This window comes from Halictus rubicundus, unplaced genomic scaffold (genome assembly GCF_050948215.1).
Source record: "Halictus rubicundus isolate RS-2024b unplaced genomic scaffold, iyHalRubi1_principal scaffold0022, whole genome shotgun sequence".
Classification (NCBI taxonomy): Eukaryota; Metazoa; Arthropoda; class Insecta; order Hymenoptera; family Halictidae; genus Halictus; species Halictus rubicundus.
Window position 1 is genome coordinate 922,467 of NW_027488563.1, and position 20,603 is coordinate 943,069.

Sequence of the window (20,603 nt, forward strand, 5' to 3'; positions counted from 1 at the left end):
GCTGGTAAGCGCGTGCAATCGACCTACGCCGACAAGGTAAAGGTCGAATGCAAGAAGGTCTCCCAAGACGCGGTGAAGCCACCACAGCATGTGGTGAAGATCTTCCCGCCGAAGGGCAAGAAGCAGGACAGCGAAGCGACCAAGCGTACTGTCCTCTCCTTGGTGAAACCCAACAAGGAGAAGATCCGCGTGAAGTCGGTTCGACGCATCCACTCCGGAGGCATAGTCGTCGAGACTGAACGCAGTGAGGATCTTTAGGCCCTTACGGGGAATAGCAGCCTGAAAGATGCAGGACTCTCTGTCTCTCTGCCAACCAAGAGGAACCCGTCACTCATCGTGTACGATGTTCCTCGAGAGTTGATGAGGGACGAGGTTGCTTCCAGTCTCTGGAAGCAAAACCTTCCAGAGATGACCCAGAAAGAGTTTGCCTCTAACCTGAAGGTCGGCTTTCAAGTCGGTCCCAAGGGAAGGGAGGCGGCCAACTGGGTCATCGAAGTGAGTCCGCAGGTTCGCCGGCGGCTGAAAAGTGGGGAAGGCCGAGTATACAAGGGCTGGTCGTGCTGTCGTGTACAGGACTACGTCTCGGTAACTCGGTGCTTCAAGTGCCAGAAGTTCGGCCACACGGCCAAACGATGCAAGCACAAAGAAGATGTATGCGGTCACTGCGCCCAATCGGGGCATATCTTTGCCTCGTGCAAGAACAAGAAGAGCGGACCCGTCTGCTCTAATTGTAAGGATCGAGACAAGCCGCACGATCATAAGTCGAGAGACAAGCTGTGCGAGTCCTATCAGGTCGCGTTACAGCAAGTAGTAGCTCGAACCAATTATGGTTAGACACACCGAAGATAGACGATCTCATAGGCAGATTCGAGTTGTGCAGCATAATATGCAGCGCTCTCGGGTCGTGACCGATGAAATCATATCTTTGCTGGATACCAGGAGACCCGATGTGTTACTAGCGCAAGAGCCGTACAGCTGGCGGGGTAAATTGCCCGGACTGGGCTCAGCGGGAGTGTACACGGAAGGAGACCAACCTATGGCGGCAACAGTTGTCATAGACCGGGATCTAACCGCGGTCAAACTCGCGCATCTGTGCGACACGCATCTCTCCTGTGTAAGCGTTAAAGGCAATTTCGGAAACGTCTACCTAGTCAGCCAGTACTTTCAATGTTCGGAGGACATTGAACCAAGTCTGGCTCGAGTGGAGAATGTGCTTACGGTGCTAAACCATAACCGAGTCGTGATTGCAGCCGACGTCAACGGAAAATCTACCCTCTGGGGGAATTCGAAGACAGACGCGAGAGGCCGAAAGCTCGAAGAGTTCATGGCCCGACACGACTTAGTTATTTTGAACGAAGCTGGTAGTATACCCACGTACTCCAGCTCACTGGGAGACTCCTATATCGATGTCACATTAGTGACTAGTGTCACGTCGGCTGACCGACGTGTTGACGGTGACGTCATCCGCGACGCACCTTAGGATAAGTTAGCAATAAGATCTTATATATATATATATATATATATATATATATATATATATATATGTACATAACATTTATACTCTATCGTTACATATTCATAGTTTATAAGTCATATTCTATATCATTGTATTTTTAATATTATTCATTTCATTTCTATAGCGTTCACGAAATAATTCTAAGTCCGATATTCCGCCTCACGACGCGCGAAAGCGCTCGCTATTACGTCATCGCGTTCTAGCGAGCCCCACTCTCGCGCCAAGCGCGCGTCACGCGCCCCACCACCGCGCTAGCTGCGTCATCCGCCCCTCCACTCGCACACCGAGCGAAGGAGGTCCGAGCAGCTCCTTGTACATTCAATCGTGCTCGCGCCTTAGTCGCGCCTACATCTCGCTTTTCACCAGCTCTTCTATATCTCGCGATTACTATTCCTAGTTCTTCTACATCTTGCGTTTCTATATCTTGTGTTATACCGCGTACTCTTAAACCGTTCTTGTATTCAATTCAGTTATTATTAATAAATCTTAGTTGTTATATTAAATGTGTATTGATCATTCTAACGCCTAACCTACGCGAAGTGAAGTGTCTCGCGATTCGACATCATATTATTAATCCATCTATTTCCCTCGTTGCACGCCAGAGCCCACCAGGCAGTCTCGGTGTTTCGACGGAAATACGCGCGCTAAAACCGAGTCTCCCCTTTACACGTGTGTCTGAGCTCACCAGGTAGTCTCGACACGTTAAACGGAAGATCTCTCACATGCATATTACTATCTCATTAAACCGTGATTGTTATACAAGTACACTTCATGCCGCGCCGCGCAGGTCGTAAGTACCAGTTGAGACGCCTTGCCCGCGAATACGTTTCGGACGTAGAAAACTATCGCTTCAGCCCATACGTTGGCATTCGATCCGCGCCGCGCATAATTCGCGAAACCGCGTGTTCCGCGAAGATCCGCATCGTGACCGGTCCAGCTCCAGCCCAGCAGCAGCATCCACGACAGGAAGCCAGGCTTCCCTTGAGGGAATTCAATCACGCCAACCCTTTGAGGCCACGTTACGCGCTGGTGCCCATTACTCTCCAGCCGGTCATCCACGAAGTCGCCCGCATACCTGAGGGAGACCCGAGGAGGGAATTGTACGCGAGGACGAGGGCCGTTGGCGTAAACAAGGCCATAAATCTACCTTCCGTCAGCAGGGCAGCAAGACAGCAAAGGTAAGTGCCGACAATAGTTATATCGCGAATCCCGGTCATACGACGGACGTACGTGCCGCGTGGACCAAAGTCAGGTCAATTAACGTCTCTATCCGCGGTATCCCTCGCGATCCTTTTTAAAAAGACAATCGCGACCCGCGGGACGTAACACTAGCGACATGTCCGACAAAGTGCAAGACTGGAAGGTCCATGACCTAACGTCCAGTGACCACCGAGTCATTGAGTTTTCGTTGCAGTTCGCAGTAGAAAGGGAGAACCGGGGCCAATTGGGGCGGTTCAACCTGAACACTGCGAACTGGCCCAGATTCGAACGAACGCTGGAAAGCAGGAGGAACTTAACCCTCCGGCCTAACGGCCGAGAGGAGGTCGAACGCCTCGCACTGGTAGTCGAGCAATCGATTATCCAAGCGTGCGAATCCTCCATGCGATCCAAGCGGTGGCACTCTAAATCTGTCCCATGGTGGACACCAGATCTGACGAGACGGAAGAAGCGGGTCTACAAATGTAGACGCGCCTTCCAAAACCCGAGATGTTCGGAGGTCGAGAAGGCAGAACGGAAGGCTGAGTATCTCGTGCAGAGAAAAGCTTACACGGCTGCCGTGCGAGCTGCGAGGATACAAAGTTGGAAAAACTTTGTAACCGAGCAGGGGAACAAAGAACCGTGGGGTCTTGTTTACAAGATCACACGAGACAAGCTGAATGTTGGAACAGTGATGTCCAACATTCGCACAGACCAAGGACATACGGTGGACTTCGAGTCCACCGCGTCCGCGCTACTGGATGCGTTAATCCCGGACGATTCGTCCGAGAGCGACACTCCAGAACAAGCGCGAGTCAGACGGGAAGCCACCACCGAGCCGGCGAGTGAAGACGATCCAGTTTTCACGAGCAAGGTAATCGCTACGCGATTAGCTAAAGTGTTCCTAAGCCCGGAATACGCATCTGACCGGCAATACGGATTCAGACCTGGGCGATCCACGGAAGATGCCGTGGTAAAGCTGAGGGGTCTGGTATCCAGCTGCGAAGATAAGTATGTCCTGGCGCTCGCCTTCGACATCTCAGGTGCATTTGACAATGTCTGGTGGCCGAGCATCCTCAGCGAGCTGAGGAGGCGAGGTTGTCCACGCAATCTCTTTCGGCTAATGGTGGACTATTTCTCCAACCGTGTGGTGACCATAGTGTCTAATCACGGAGAAGTGAGGAAAGTCGTAACCAAAGGCTGCCCACAGGGATCAATTCTCGGTCCAAGCTGTTGGAACTTAGTCTTTGACGGAGTTCTACAGCTCTTATCGAACACCGGGCTCGCTTGCGAGCCCATAGCCTATACGGATGATCTCCTCGTACTTGTCAGTTGCAACACGAGGAAGGAACTCCGGCTCAAAGGCCAAAAGGTAGCAGATGCGATTTCTGCGTGGTGCAAATCACAAAAGTTATCGCTATCTGCTCCTAAGACCGAGATGATCTTGCTAAAAGGCTCTCTGCATAGAGAAAGGCCGCCTGTGGTGAGGATTGATGGAAGAAGTATCGCCGTAAAGGATACCATTCGGTACCTCGGCGTACACTTTGACAAGCAACTGGGAATTACCTCCCATGTTGCGTACGTGAGTGCTAAGTCTATGGAGACGTGTAATGCGTTTTCAAAGATTGCTCGTTCGAACTGGGGATTGGGACACCGGGCCATGCGTACTATGTACCGTGGCCTATTCGTCCCAATCGTGGCGTACGCTGCTGCGGGCTGGGCAGACCTTCTCACCTTTGTATCGAGAAAAGCTCTCATCAAAGCGCAGAGGAGAGCTTTGCTTGGCTGCATCAAGGCCTATAGAACGGTATCGACGGATGCGGTCCCCGTGATCGCCGGTGCGGTACCGATAGACTTGGTGATAGCGGAGCGAATATGCGCCTACAAGATACGAAAAGAACTTGATATCGAATTTGAGACATGTCGTATTAGTCAAGCCGATCTGGCTTCCGGAGCTGTAACGCCCACCGATGCACTAGCTGAGGTAAGGCGAGCAGCTCTGGCGGTGTGGCAACGGAGATGGTCGTCATCGAGGAAGGGAAGGACTACCTTCCAATACTTCAACGATGTATCAGACCGTCTCCGCGCGCGATGGGTGATCACCGATCACTACGTCACACAATTCCTAAGCGGACACGGAGATTTCCGTGCGAAGCTCAAGGAATTCACTTTGGTGGAGGACGAGCATTGCGAGTGCGGCGAAGTGGAAACACCTAGCCACATCTTGTACGCTTGTCCACAGTACGATCAAGCGCGAGAACTCCTACGCCAGGAAGCTGCTGCTAAAGGTCACTCGTGGCCGGTGCAGCCAGCACTCCTGGTAAGCGAAGCTCTATTCAAGAGCTTCCGGAACTTCGCGCGAGACGTAGTAAAACTAAAGTGGAGTCGAACGCGTGAACGATTGAACACCACCAGCGGTTAAGATCCTTCGGGATCTTAACTCCTCGGGCCAGGATTCAAGCCCCTCCCGCTTATAGCGGGAGTTCCTGGAAAGGGTTGGCATCGAGGTGGCAGTGGAATCGACGTTGCATGTCCCTCCAATAAGGCAGGCGACGAGAGAGTAGAGCCATAAGATCTGGCATGACGAAATGTAGTAGTAGCCGGTATGAACTGTATGTTCGAGGTACGGCGCAGCCGGGGCAACCCGACTCATAATCTACAACACTACCTGTCTCTATCTTTTGGGTCTTATAAGCGTCAGGGACTTATATCATGGTATAACCTTGACGCACCAACCCCTCCTTCACCTGGTAGGACCTGGACACCTTCGGGTGACTAACGGGGCTCTGGTAAGAGAGTTCCTGCGTGAGTTCTCGCCCTGCGACAACCGCAGCTCTCGAAAGAGAGCTCTTGCGGAGTTGTCGCATCGCGAGTACCGCGGCTCTCAGAGAGCTTTGCGTGAGTTGTCGCTCTGCGACAACCGCGGCTCTCTCATAAAGAGAGTTCCTGCGGAGTCATCGCCTTGCGATGACCGCGCCTCTCAGGAGCCCATGCGTGTGCTATCGTTCGCGATAACCGCGGCTCTCACCCGGAAGACTCCCCTCTGCCGCGACGACCCACCGGATACATCCGGTGGTATGTTGCAGAACGGGAGAAACGGGGGGCTTACCTTAGCCGGTCGGCCCAACGGGGAGGCGAACCCCTTGAACAAACCCTTAACCTCTAAGCTGAAGAACGCGGTGAGAGAGGTCCCGTGTTTTACACGGGCGGTCGGAGGGTCCACCGGCCATTAGCGTCTAACCTCAGGATACCAGGCGAAACCTGAGAGAAATAGCCTTCTCCCCGGAAAGGGCGTCACCCGGGGAGCGACCGTCTTTCGTCCCAACTCGTGGGAACAAACATGAATAAGCTTAAAATATCAAAACCAAAATTGAAGAAGGCAGGAGGAACGTGGAAAAAGGAAGTTGAAGGAAAGACGAAGGTGGATAAAGAAACGACCCAGACAGAACAGGGCATAGCTACTGTCTGGGACGACGAATTGGACATATACACAGACGATTCATATTCGGATCTAAGTCCAGAGGACTTTAAATGGGATTTTCCCAAAGACAGGAAAAGGAAGAATAAGCGGCTAAGTGACCCGTGCAACGAGTCACACAAAAAGCTGATCAAAGAGGTCAAAATTGAATTAGAGCGGTTTGATGAACGGTTGATGAAGGTTCCTCTGTAGTATTAGTCTTACTAGTTTTACTAACTCAGAACGTAACAGAGGAGAGGCGCTCCTAAACTCCCTACTCAGGGAGCATGAGGAAGCGGAAACAGAAGCCAAGGAGTTCAGACTTGAACTCCACAGAGATAACACGGCTCTGAGGGAAAAACTAGATAAGCAAAAGGAGCAGAGCTCCATGCAAGAACAAATAATAGGGAAAATAACAGAGAGACTCGATGAGCTCTCAGCCAAAATAGACAAGCTTTCGTCCGAGAGGAGTCGTGCTCAAGAGGCCCTGTCCTTTAAGCCGCTCCTATACTCGGACATAATTAAGGTGCAGCCATCTACCCAGTAAAGGGTAGTAAAATACAGAATAGTGACGAGACCAAGAAGGTCCTGTCGGATTGTATCAATCCGACAGAACAGAAAATCAGAATCCGGAACCTGAGGAAACTCGGGAACTCCGGCATTCTGATAGAGACCGAAACAGCTGAGGACGTTGAGCAAGTCCTCAGCAATGAGAAACTGCGAAAGAAACTAGACATTGGTCCCCTCCCCAAGAGGAGACAAAAAATAATCATATTTGGAGTCCCCTCTGAGACATAAGAGGCGGAACTCCTTAAAGCAATACAGAGACAAAACCTCCAACTGGATTCGGAGGAAAAACTAGAAGAGGAGTCCAAACTCCTCTTCAAGACAGGGAAGAAAGACAGAGAAGTCACCAACTGGGTGGCAGAGGTCTCCCCCAAAACCCGGAAAATCCTGTTAAACAGGAACCGGGTATTTATAGGATTCCATGCCTACGGGTTAAAAGATTACATAGCTGCAACACGCTGCTTCAAATGCCAGTCATTTGGGCACGTTGCAAAGCACTGTAAGGCAAAAACCGACACGTGTGGGCACTGCGGTAAGGACGGGCATTCATTCAAGGAATGCCCGACAAAAGAAGAGAAACCTACTTGCATAAACTGCAAGAAAGCAGGAAGACCAACCAATCACGGGCTGAAAGATAAGATAACCCTTTTGCTCTACGCGAGGTTTCTGTCCTCGCTGAGCTGGCCTTAGGACACCTGCGTTATTCTTTGACAGATATACCGCCCCAGTCAAACTCCCCGCCTGGCAGTGTCCTCGAATCGGATCACGCGGGAGTATTGTCGGCGATCCGCCGTTAAGCCTCACGCCACTCTTACACGCTTGGCTCTAGAACACCGTGACAACCGGGTCATAAGACCTCGGTGCACGCGCTCCGCCCAACCGAGTAAGTAAAGAAACGATGAAAGTAGTGGTATTTCACCGGCGATGTTACCATCTCCCACTTATGTTACACCTCTCATGTCTCCTTACAATGCCAGACTAGAGTCAAGCTCAACAGGGTCTTCTTGGCAGTGGTTTCGCTAGAAAGTAGATAGGGACAGAGGTTTACGTTTTTTCCAAAGGCGGTACCTTAGCCTGTTGGCCAACACGCCTCCCCTTTGTTCCTAAAGGCGTTCGGAACGCAGGGATAGGGATCGTTTTGATGCACGATCAGGGCACCTCAACCTAAGTTGAGTACCAGTTTGGAGTGCAGTTGCACCCCACTACTGGTGGAGTATGGTTTCCGGCTGACCATGCAAAGGGAACAGCCCGTAGATGTTGTGGACTTGGGCATTGGAAAAACCCCTCGTTCACCACTTAAGGATCATCACAAGGGTAGACCGTCCCGTACGGGAAGTAACTCGCTTAGCCGCTACCGAATCGACTTGCGCCGACCCAGGAGCGTTACCAGCGGGGGCCACGAGGAGGCGGAGTTACCAGCTTAGCGCTCGGTCTCTAGCAGGTTTCGTCAACGGTGTGGTAGCCGTTCTCATGACTATTTCACCCTACGATCCCGAATACCCAGTAGTTGAGGTATTACCTGCGAAGGATCGTCAGGGTTATTTTGCCTTTATTTCTCTAAGTGCCGAAGTCTGTGCGACTAAGGCACAATTCAATTGCGTGTTTAAACGCTGCACAGTTCTTGTCTCGCAGACCATGGTTGAATGGTCTGCCTGCTCTCTTGCAATTAATGCATGACGGTTTCTCTTCTTTCGACGGGCATTTGTCATAACTATGCCCGTCTTTACCGCAGTGCCCGCACGTGTCGGTTTTTGCTTTGCAGTGCTTTGACACGTGCCCAAATGACTGGCATTTGAAACAACGTGTCGCAGCAATGTAATCTTTGAGCCCGTAGGCTTGGAACCCTATGAAGACCCGGTTCCTGTCCAGCAGGATTTTCCGGGTCTTTACTGATACTTCTGCCACCCAGTTGGTGGTTTCACTGTTCTTCTTGCCTGTTTTGAAGAGGAGTTTAAACTCCTCTTCTAGTTTTGCCTTCGAGTCAAGTTCCAGGTTCTGGTTCTTGATTGCTTTTTGGATATCCTCCTCGGATGTCTCCGAGGGGATTCCAAATATTATGATCTTTGGTCTCCTCTTGGGGAGGGGACCAATGTCCACTTTCTCTTTTAGTTTCTTATTTCCGAGGACTTGCTCAAGGTCCTCGGTTGTCTCAGTTTCTATAAGAATACCGGAGTTCCCGAGTTTCCTCAGGTTCCGTATTCTTATTTTCTGTTCTGTCGGATTGATGCAATCCGACAGTACCTTTTTGGTCTCGTCGCTGTTCTTTATCTTACTACCCTTTACAGGGTAGATTGCTGCAGCTGGCTTGGACATTGTTACAGGGGTCCTCTTGGCCAGCTGCTTAGTTGCCTTGTTTGCTCTTATTATGTCTGAGTAGAGCAACGGCTTCGGGGGTGGAACCTCCTGGCCGCGACTCTTCTCAGGCATCGAGTCTATCTTTGCAGATAGCTCGTTGAGTTTTTCTGTGACTTTGTCCATCTGGTCCTGCATGGAGCTGTGCTCCTTTTGCTGTTCCAGTTTTTCCTTTAGAGACTTGTTGTCTCTAATGAGTTCGATATTGAACTCCCTCGCTTCCGTCTTATCCTCCTCGTGTTCCCTAAGAAGGGCGTTTAGGAGTTCTTCTCCTTTCTTACGTTCGGGCTCTGTGAGTCCCCTGAGGAACCTTCTGAGTTCTTCCTCTGGTCTTAGATTTTCTTCGAGCCGCTCCAGCTCAATTTTTACCTCTTTGACTAATTTCTTGTGTGACTCGTTGTACGGGTCACCTGGTCGCTTGTTCTTCCTTTTTCTACATTTGGGAAATTCCCAATTAAAGTCATCTTGACTCATGTCCCACTCTGTATCGTAGGGATCGTCCGTGTATTCGTCAGATTCGTCGTCCCAGACAGTAGCTATGTCCCTGTCTGTCTGGGTCGTTTCTTTTTCCACCTCCCAGCCCGTCTTCTTTTCTTCCGTCTTCTTTTCTCCTTTCTTTTCTTCCTTCTTTCCTCCCGTCTTCTTCTTTTTATTAAGTGTTTTGGTCAGTTTATTCATGTTTGTTCCCACGAGTTGGGACGAAAGACGGTCGCTCCCCGGGTTACGCCCTTTCCGGGGAGAAGGCTTTTACACTCAAGATTTCGCCAGGTGTCTTGAGGTTGCGCTAATGGTCGATGGACCCACCGACCGCCCGTGTAAACACGGGACCTCTTTCGCCGCGTTCTCAGCTTAGAGGTTAAGGGTTTGTTCAAGGGGTTCGCCTCCCCGTTAGGCCGACCGGTTAAGGTAAGCCCCCCGTTTCTCCCGTTCTGCAACATACCACCGGATGTATCCGGTGGGTCGTCGCGGCAGAGGGGAGTCTTCCGGGTGAGAGCCGCGGTTATCGCGAACAATAACACACGCATGGGCTCCCTGAGAGCCGCGGTCATCGCAAAAGCGATGACTCCGCCAGAACTCTCTTAATGAGAGAGCCGCGGTTGTCGCAGAGCGACAACTCACGCAGAGCTCTCTGAGAGCCGCGGTCCCCGCCATGCGACAACTCCGCAAGAGCTCTCTTCCCAGAGCTGCGGTTGTCGCATGGCGAGAACTCTCGCAGGAACTCTCTTACCAGAGCCCCGTTAGTCACCCGAAGGTGTCCAGGTCCTACCACGTGAAGGAGGGGTTGGTGCGTCAGGGTTATACCATGATATAAGTCCCTGACGCTTATAAGACCCAGTAGATAGGGACAGAGGGAATCTCGTTAATCCATTCATGCGCGTCACTAATTAGATGACGAGGCATTTGGCTATTTCCTGTACGAACTGCCGTCGCAGCCGTAGACTTCCGAGGTTGACCCCCTCGTTGGGTATATAAAAATAAATACAAACATTCCAAGAATGGAGTAACGTCATATCCGAGGCCTACTTTCTAGGCCACTGCCAAAGGGCCTGCCTCGGCACTTGGAAAAATTAGTAACGGGTACCCTTTCGGGAGGCGAACTTCGTCGTGCGGCAGAGACGCGCGTCCAGGGAAAACCGCGAGGAGGTGTCGCCCCGGATTCTAAGTCCATTGTCCATAGAATCCGCCCGCGCCTCGCTGCACAATAGTGTCACCGGAGACTCGCACCGCTTGGTGTAAAGAGCCAAGCGGGCTACAATTCGTTCAGCTGGCAGCTGCTTCGTCATTTGGCCATAGGCCTTGTCCAAGGCCTAAAAGCATTAAAAAATATTCTTAGCTTGTGCCGTGTCAGTAATAAAACCTTTCTTTGGCCGAAGCCGCGTCCAGTTCAATAAATAGGACAACTACGACACGTAGAGTAAAATAAATATATTCAACGATTATCGTCAATCGTAGTCGATAAAAGTGTTCGCGATTTCTATCGACGAACGGAGGGCAATCATTGCTACTGTGACAATGTCGCTCTTTTTGAAACCCAGGATTTTCAGGTTCCTTACGGTCCCTGCTGGTATGGCGCCTCTGCAGCCTACTACCACTGGTAGTACTTCAGCTGTTTTACATTTCATTTTCACTTTTAAGAGTTCCGCGGTGTCTCTGTACTTTTCTATTTTATCAATTCGAGCTTTCCGGAGATTATCCTTATCCTCGTAGCGAACCGTTACGTCCACTACTAGGAGCTTGCCTTCCTGGTCTTTGATAACCAGATCCGGCTTCTTCAGTTCTCCGGCCACGTTCACCGTGGGCTCCGTAAATACCGCGGAACCTCTTGGCGCCTTCTTTTCAATTAGATTCACGATCTCATTGTGTCTGTGAATTCGTGATGGTTTCGTGTGGATACAATTACCCAACACGTGTCCCAGTGTTTCTGCCTGAATCTTACACTTTCGGCACATTGGGTCTATTTCCCTTCTAGTTCTCCTTAATGCTACTCTTGTGCCGAAAGTATTACTCCGAATCTTGAGCGCATCTAAGTAGCGAGATGGCTTCAGTAGTTCTGGCCGATATAGCCAGACGTTACCGTGCTTGTCGTCGACAAACTCGAATACGCCTTGGCCCTGGGAGATGAGCTGTCCCCATTCTTCATAGCACTTTCTTTTCAATTTGCAGCGAGTGGATTCCAGTTCTTTCTCTGTTACTGGCCACTGGAGGCCTACCGATCTAGCGTACTTGGCTAAAATATCCTCCTGTCTTCGGTAGGCCTCAACCACCGCCTGATCCTCGCTATTTCCCATTCGGAGGCCGTTGCGGAGTTTTGCGATGCGGACTATGTCCGCAATCTTTTGAATACCCAGGCCTCCGTTCCTTTTACCTGTATATAGTAATCCATCCGTTGTTGACGGGTGGAGATGCAGGATCTTTTTTATGATTTGTTTTACCTCTTGATCTTGCAACGAGACGTATGTGTCTCGTTGCGAGTCGTTCTGTACCTTAGCCCGCACCAATCACCGGTGCGGGATAGCCGCGCGCCAATCCGCGGAATCCAGCCCGAGCGCGGACCAATCGCAGTGTGCCGACGATTCGCGAATGAGCACACGAGGTCCGCGTTCGGGCTATAAAGATCGCGACGGAACCAGCCGAAGCCGGAGTTGGTCTGGAGCAGCTCTCGGGTGAACACCCGGGCCCAGATCCTCTCGCAGCCGCGCCAACTCGTGCTAGCCGCGGTATACTATCGGGCGAATACGACGAGGCGCTGGAATCGGCAGAGCGTAAGTGGGTTTACGTCCCCTACGCGAAACCGAGACCGCGACCGGGATCCTGGGAGGCAGTCGATCACCGGCTTGCTCTTTTCAGAGCACCGAGGATACGACACTCCGGACCGTCATCCCTACCACCTGGACCTGTTCCCGCGTCCCGCACTCCCCTCAGGGATCCAGCGTCGCGCTCCGCACGTTAGTCGTCGATCGGCCGCAGCAGCGTGTGGAGCTCGCCTCTCGGTATACTACCGGAGACGAGCGCCCTCGCCGGTTTCGGGCCGTAGGCATTAGGTTTACGTCTGTGCCTACGTGCTCGAGCCGCGGTCGAGGCGGGGACGACGGGTGGGGGGTTCCGCGGATCCCTTACCCTCTCCTCTCCACGCCCCGCGCGCCCAGCCACCAGGAAACAACCGATTCACTATCGTTCGCTGGGCCGCGGCGGATACACCACCTCGAGGATCGGGAGAGCTCGGGATCGCGCCGAGAGCGCCCGAATCACAATCACGTTAGCGAGTCCGGCTCGCCCGCGCTCCCCGCACACCGCGTTCTCTACACGCGTCGCGACCGTACCCGAACCGCGCCGAGGACGTCCGACGGCAGGCACCGTTCCAGCGAGCGCGTCTCGCCCGCGTCGCGTATTTCCCGCGTATACCGTCGAAACTCGAAAACCGTGCCGGCGTCCCGCGGTTACCGTAGATTATACTTTTCGCGTAGACTAAGCCGTATAATTAGTGATAAGCCACCCGCGTCAGAATCCACCGTTACGGTCCACTGACTGCTCGTTATTTAATTGTCAATAGGCCCGGGGAGAGACAACCGGCCTTCACCAGCCCGTCGCCGGACCGTCGGGAAATCCGGGCGGATAGCCCACGGACCGCTCCGCGTTCTTTATAATTTATCTTTGAGTTTATTTCACATTTGCTGGCACTTGAAAAATTAGTTATTTTGTTTGGCTCTTATTAAGCATTCTCATTAAGAATAAAATTAGTTTATTTACCACCAAGCGCATCTTACTTTATTAAACCATTTCCTCCTCCCTCCCCGACGAACCCTGGTCGCTGAGCGAATCCAGGGGAGGGACCGCGCGCCTCGCTCGCGCCTCCACGCAAGCGAGACGCAACCGTTACAATCTAATTCCTCCAAGAGGTTTAGCGGCGGCGGACTCGCGACCAGCACATGTATATATTTCGGCAGCATATGAACTCTGATTAAGTTTATTTTCTGATGAGGTTTAAGCCCCATCGTCCTTATGTTCTCTGCTGCCTGGAGTATATTGCGAATTTCCACTCGCTGCATTCCCGACCATGGGCTTAGGTATACGCCTAAGTATTTAATTATATCATCTGGCGTTGATGCTGGCAAGCATTGCTCGCCCATCCACACTTTAGGATCTTTTAAGTGCCATGTTTTGCATTTGCGGACGATCTGGAACGTCGCGCATTTATCGGCTTGTATGCTCATGCCCAGACTATCTAAATAATTGCATACTTTATTTATTTGGCGTGTTGCCTCTTTTGCGGACTCGGCTATCAAGACCAGATCGTCCGCAAAAGCAAGAATGGAGACTTTCTCGTCTCCAATCTTAACACCCTCCGTCGTCTCGTCCACATTGTCAATAATGGGGTCTATGATTGTATTGAATAGCAGTGGCGATAGTGGATCGCCCTGCTTTACCCCTCTATTTAATTTGATCCTTATATTTTCTTCTTTGGTCTTAATTTCCGTCCAGCAGTCGTCGTAAATCCTTTCGATGTAGTTTGAAACTGTTGGCGGCAGACCTTTTATACGTAGCCCATCCCCCACAGCCCTATGGGGGACCGTATCGAACGCTTTGGAGATGTCGACGACTATGATGACTCCTCCCGACCTTTCCTTCATTTCCTTTACCACCTTGTCTAGAATGGAGACGTTGTATTTACAACCGTCCTCCGTGGTAAATCCTTTTTGCCTCCTGCTATTCCTGATTGCCCTCCGCAGTCTTGCGTCTATCATCGCGGAGTAAATCCTACCCAACAGTGAACCGATTGTGATCGGGCGCCAATTTTTGGCGTCTTTGGTATCTTTCCCGGCTTTCGGGATTAAAGTTGTTCCAGGATGACATTACAGGTGTCCTTGTCTTTGTCGCCGGTCTTGAAGGCTATCCTGGTTTGCTGCCTGAATTTGTTTTTGGCCTCGATGGGTACGTCGTTCTGCGCGGTTATGCTGTCCAACAGTTCGTCGTCCGTCATGCGTGGGGCCCGGTAGATGATAATGCGCGGGTTTTTCTTCGCTGGTGCTGTCATGGAGAAGCCTGCTTCCGTTAGTTCCTTATTCTTCAATATGCTCTGTATGTCGGACTTCTTCGCAGTCTCGATTAGGATTCCGTTTCCCTGAATCTTTCTGATATTTTTGACCTGTAGGGCTTGCCTGGCCGGGGAGATCATTTTCATTATTGCTTCCTTTGTTGTGTCGCTGGAGCTGTATTTCATGCTGTCGTTTGGTCTGATGGTTATAACGCTGGGGGGATCTTGTTTCAGGGTTGACAGCGCCGCTGTTTTCGAGTTTATACCCACGATCTCGGCAAAGGTCGGTGGTCGCTGATCGGTGGGCGGCCTGGTGCTCTTCTCGTTATCTCTGATGGTGGAGTGTAGTTGGCCCTCGGGGTGGTTGTTGTCCATCAGAACCTCGGTTATCAAGCTCTGCATCTCCGTGAAGCTTTTGCTGATTTTGGTGAGGGTGGGTTTCTGGATTCCGCTTCCTTCGGCTGTGAGGGTGTTCATGAGTTCTGTCGTGATTTTGTCTGCCTTTTCCTTAGCAGTTTGTTTTTTGTCCGTTGTTTCGACGTCCCTGCAGCATTGGTTCCGGTTGCAGCATTTTTTGAGGTCTGTCTCTGGGTAGATATTTGCCTCTGTGTCAGATTCCGAATTCATGTCAGTATTTTGATAATTTGTTCCCGTGGATAGCCCGTCTGTGTTTGATTTCGTCTTTTTTGTGTTTTCTCGCTGTGGCGATAAGTCCGACTCGTCTGAGGAGTCGTCTTTTGGTCGTTTATTACTTTGTGTATCTGTTTCCATTGGTACTTGTCCGTTTGTGGGCTTTCCTGTCATTGGTGTTGTCTTTAGTCGTTGTTTCTGTTTGTTCTGCATGCCTTTCACCGGTTTCGTCTTATCCTCCTGGGTTTTCTTCGCGGGTTTTTTTAAAAATGACGACGGAGTCATTTTTCGGTTCGGCGCTTACCCGGTGGGGTGGCGCTACCGTAGTTGGTGAGCCTGCGTGTTATGGCGGTTTTCGGTGTGGTGTGGAGTGTGAATTCCAGATGGCGTTCGGGGGGCGCTCGGTATGGCGTCCAAGATGGCGTCCCATATGGCGTCCAAGATGGCGTCCAGATGGTGGGAAAATTGGCGGGATAAAGGCCAATATGGCGTCCAAGATGACGGTCACTCGCGCGTCACTTTACTAATTTCTTAATAATTATTCACTGAGGCCTTCCTGTGTCATGGAAACACTCGCGTCGTGTTTCACTACACTAGTATCGCGTGCACGGGTGAATGCAGCACTTTCCTATCGTTTGAATACGGGAGATGTCCGTTATTAGTTTCGGCGCGTCACTACGGCGTCCTGCCGACCGACGCCAACCGGATTTTCGCTAATAACTTTCTCCGCACTGATTTGATCACTGAGATTTTTCGCATAAGTGTTCACAACAACTAATACTGCTTCCTGAATAACTTTAATTAATTATTCCTTAGATAACACTTTTAATACGGAGCGACATGAAGACGCGTCAGTACTCTGCGCCACCTAGCGGTGAAGTCCAGTAGATAGGAACAGTTTATTGTCTACATAAAGAGCTATGGTGCTACGCTCACTCTTGCCGTACCGAAGTCGCTCTAGGCGTCTTATACCGGCGTTGTTGGGTTCTAGCCTTTAGAAACAACTGCAGAGGGTCCGTATGTCCTTAGGTGTTATGGACTGACTTGGAAAAACCCCTCGTTCACCATTTAAGGATCATCACAAGGGTAGACCGTCCCGTACGAGAAGTTACTCGCTTAGCCGCTACCGTGTCAGCTTGCACCGACACAGGAGCGTTACCAGCGGGGGCCACGAGGAGGCGGAGTTACCAGCTTAGCGCTTCGGTCTCTAGCAGGTTGCGGCGACGGTATGGTAGCCGTTCTTGCTTGTTAAACCCTACGATCTCCAATACCCGGGGGTATCACCTGTGCGAGGGATCGTCAGGGTGGTTGCCTTGTATGTTATTGACTCTTCCTTATTCTCTACGTCTCATGGTGGTTGTTGCGAATTTCCGAAAATGCTTGAACGCATTGATTTCGACCAACTTCTGAAGATCACACGGCCACGTGATTCGAGACTCGTTTAGGTCTTTTGCCAGCTCTTGTCTTTCGTTGTGGTTTAGTGGGCAGTCATAGATTATGTGCTTTACTGTGTCTGCTTCTCCGCAGCTACAGAGGTCGGAGCTAATCAGATTTAGTTTCCTCAGTTTGCTGTTTATTTTCCCATGCCCTGAGAGGAGCTGTGAGGTGTAGAAGTCTGGGTTCATGTGTTTTGCGTCTAGTCTGCTTTGGACATTCGGAAAGTACTCCTTGGTGAATAGACCAAGGTGCGCCTGACTCCATCGGTCTTGCCATAGGACCGCTGTGTGGTGCCTGATTTGTAGTTCTATTTCCTTCAGTTCCAATTGTGCTAAGTCTTGGTCCTGTGTACTGGGGGGTTTGAATAGCTTATCCCCGAACTTGGTTTCTAAGCCTTTTCTGATGTTATATATAGCTCTCCTCCTTTCCGACATTACTATGTCGATAGGTGGAGCGGCTGCGATTATTCTGAGCGCTTCATTGGAAGTTGTGCGGTATGCTCTAGTTGCCCTAAGGAGGGCATATCTTTGCGCTGATTGGAGTTTCCTGATGTGGTGCACGTTTAGTTTGTCGCTCCAGCCGGCGGCCGCATAGCACGCGATGGCTAGGAAGACGCCCTTGTACATTGTCATCGTGGTTCTGTAGCTAAGTCCCCAGTAGGATTTCGCTACTTGTGCGAACCGATGGAATATGACTTTACTTTTCTTGGTCACATGTTGCACATGTGGCGTGACATTGAATCTAGTTCCAAAATGTATACCGAGGTATCTTACGGTACTTTTCATGAGGATGGAGGTGTCTCCTATTTTAACAGTAGGTGGCCTTCTAATGTCCAGGAGTCCTTTCAAGAGTATCATTTCTGTTTTCTGTTTGGAGAGTGTTAGCTTGTGCTTATTGCACCACTCCGTGATTATTTTTGCTGCATTATTGGCTTTCACTTCCATTTCTATTCTGGAATTTCCTTGTATTATCACCATTAGGTCGTCTGCATATGCGACGTGTTCTATATTGTTACTTTCGACTGTGTTCAGCAGATCGTTGAATATTAAGTTCCAAAATTTGGGCCCAAGGACAGAGCCTTGCGGGCATCCTTTGGTGGCTGCTTTGGAGATTGTGTAATTTTTGTCGTGTATTTGCATTGTTCTGCCTGAGAGATAGCTTTGGATTAGTCTGTATATATTTCGTGGTCATTTCCTCTTTTTCAGGTGCTGGAGTATAGTTGGCCACCATACGTTATCGAAAGCGCCGGATATGTCAAATAGCAGAGCTATTGCATATTTCTCGTTATACTGTGCAACTGTCTGTCGTACATTGGTAATTGCGTCTTCCGTTGAGCGGCCGCTGCGGAAGCCGTATTGTTGCTGGGCTGAATGCGGATGCGAATCCAATATGGCAGAGAGTCTCATAGCTATTAGCTTTTCCAGGACTTTGTTGAGAATTGGCAATAGGCATATTGGTCTGTATGACCTTGGGTCAGACGCATCTTTGTCATCGCTTTTGAGGAGAACCCTGATTACTCCTTTTTTCCATTTCTCCGGGAAGGTACCGGAGAAGAGACAAGTGTTAAAGAGGTGTCTAATTTCTCTGTGCAGTTTTGGCCAGGCCTTCTTGATAATTTCCGCCTCCAGGAGGTCTAGTCCCGGGGCTTTCTTACTTTGAGCTGTGCTATTACATTCCGAGTCTCTATCATCGTGAAAGCCGGTGTATTTTCAGTGTTTGGTGGGGATTCTGTACTGGAGCGAATCTGTTTCTGCCACGACGTTTCGGTCTCTGAGTTGTCATCAGGAATCAGGCTGTTTAGCAGGAGCCTGTTGGTCTGTTCCCAGGAGGTGGTTTCTTGCCCATTTCCTTTAATGTTGCTGCAGGCTTTAGCTGTTTGGATTTTGCCTGTTTGTAATTTATATACAATTCCCCATGGGTCTGAGTTTCCTTTGTCTGTGACGAAGGAGCGCCAGCTACTCGGTTTGGTTTTGCGGATTAGTGCAGTGTATTTGTTTTTGGTACTTCGGTACTGCTGTTTGTGTCTTTCTTGTTGTGTAGCGTTTCTAGTCTGTTGGAATTTTCTTCTGAGTTCACGCACTTCTTTTTTCAGTTTGTCGAGGTCTCGGTTCCACCAGGGAACTGATTTTTTGAATCTGCTTTTTCTTGGTATAGATCTCTCACAAGCAGAAACTAGCTTCCCTTCAAGCTCGGCAGATCTCTGGGCCGTCATTTCTGGAGTGGCCTCTTCTGTGCATAGATCGACTTCTGTAGGCTGAAGGATTCGGTCGAATCTATCCCAATTGGCACGCTTCAGGTTGAAGCGGTTTGACTGCGCTGTGTGTCCAACGGTTTCTGTTATGTGGAGCTTGAAGGTAATCAAGTTGTGATCACTTGTTGTGATTTTGTCGTGAATGTGCCAATCGTGAATATTGTCTATGCATGTGTGTGTTGCGAGCGTTACATCAATATTAGATTTCCCTCGATCATTGTCGAAGGTTGTGACCCTTGATGGTTGGTTAGCAATATGCAGATTATGTTGCGCTATGAGGTCCTCCATGTCTAAGCCTCTGTTATCAGTCTCTGGATTGTACCAGAGGACTGATTTAGCGACTATGACGTTTTCTCTTTTTAGTTTTTGTAATGTGTTGTCTAAGTAGTGGATATACGGTTCTATTCTGTCCGAGCACTGGAAGTATGCACTGACTAGGTAGAACGTCTTACCTGGTGCTGTGACCTCGACGTACGTCAAGTGTGTGTTACAGAATTGATCTAGTTTAAGTACTATGAGATTCGGGTTGAAGATGACTATTGCGCTCTTGGTTGTGTTCCTTGATATATTCTGTGAGAAAAGCTTGGTGTCTAGTATTACTTCCGCACTTCCCATGGACCTTATATTGAAGGTGTTGGTGTACGAGTAGGGCTCATGTATTGCAAGGAGATCAATGTCCTCTTTCTCCGCTAAGAGCCTTAATTCCTCCATGACAACTCTAGAGTTCCTGGCGTTAATTTGGGCTATGGTTATTTTATTTGTATTTGAGTTGTGTTGTTGTATGGTTTCACCGTCTGAGACATTGTGGGAATTATCGTTATTATCCATGGGTCTTTTTTTATTCGTTGCCAAAGTCTATTCGACTGATACTAATTTCCAGTGCGTGTTTGTACGCAGGGAAAGACTGTTCTCTGGACCCGTGGTTGGCTGGCTTGTTTGCCCTTTTGCAGTTTATGCAAATGGGCTTTTCTGTTTTGTTCGGGCAATCCTTATACTGGTGCCCGTCCTGGCCGCAGTGGCCGCACGTGTCAACTTTTGTCTTACAGTGTTTGGACACATGCCCAAATGCCTGGCACTTGTAGCAGCGGCTTGCTATTATAAAGTCTTTTACTCCGTAGGCGTAGAAGCCTACGAAGACTCGATTCCTACCTAGTAGAGTTTTCCTGGCTTCTGGGGAGACTTCTGCCACCCAGTTCGTGGTTCCCTTTTCTTTGCGACCCGTTTTGAATAGGAGTTTAAACTCCTTCTCTATGTTATCCTCTGTGTTTCGGTCGAGGTTTTGTTTCTTTATTGCTTTGAGGAGTTCCGCCTCTGAGGTTTCCGAGGGAACTCCTAGTATTATTATTTTTGGTCTCCTCTTTGGGAGGGGACCAATTTCCATCTTTGCTTTGAGTTTTTCATTTCTGAGGACTTGCTCAAGGTCCTCTTTTGTTTCTGTTTCTATCAGAATGCCGGAATTCCCTATCTTCCTTATGTTCCGGATTCTGATGTTTTGCTCTGTTGGATTGATGCAATCCGCTAGAGCTTTCCTGGTCTCCTCGCTGCTGGAGATATCGCTTCCTTTGCCAGGGTAGATTGCTACCACTGGCTTTGCCTGTTTTACCTCCATCTTTTTCGTAACGGCTCTCGTGTTACGGTTCGTTTTGGTAATGCCCGAGTATGA

At 50.0% G+C, this 20,603-nt stretch overlaps 1 long non-coding RNA gene across 1 annotated transcript in view; it reads left to right on the top strand.

Moving 5' to 3' along the window:
* Window positions 1-7,379: 7,379 nt before the first annotated feature.
* The window catches only part of LOC143363121 (uncharacterized), a 36,787-nt gene continuing 23,563 nt past the window's right edge, over window positions 7,380-20,603 (top strand). Inside the window, exon 1 of the long non-coding RNA XR_013083741.1 lies at window positions 7,380-7,779. This is a non-coding gene — a long non-coding RNA (uncharacterized LOC143363121). The remainder of the gene's footprint in view (window positions 7,780-20,603) is intronic.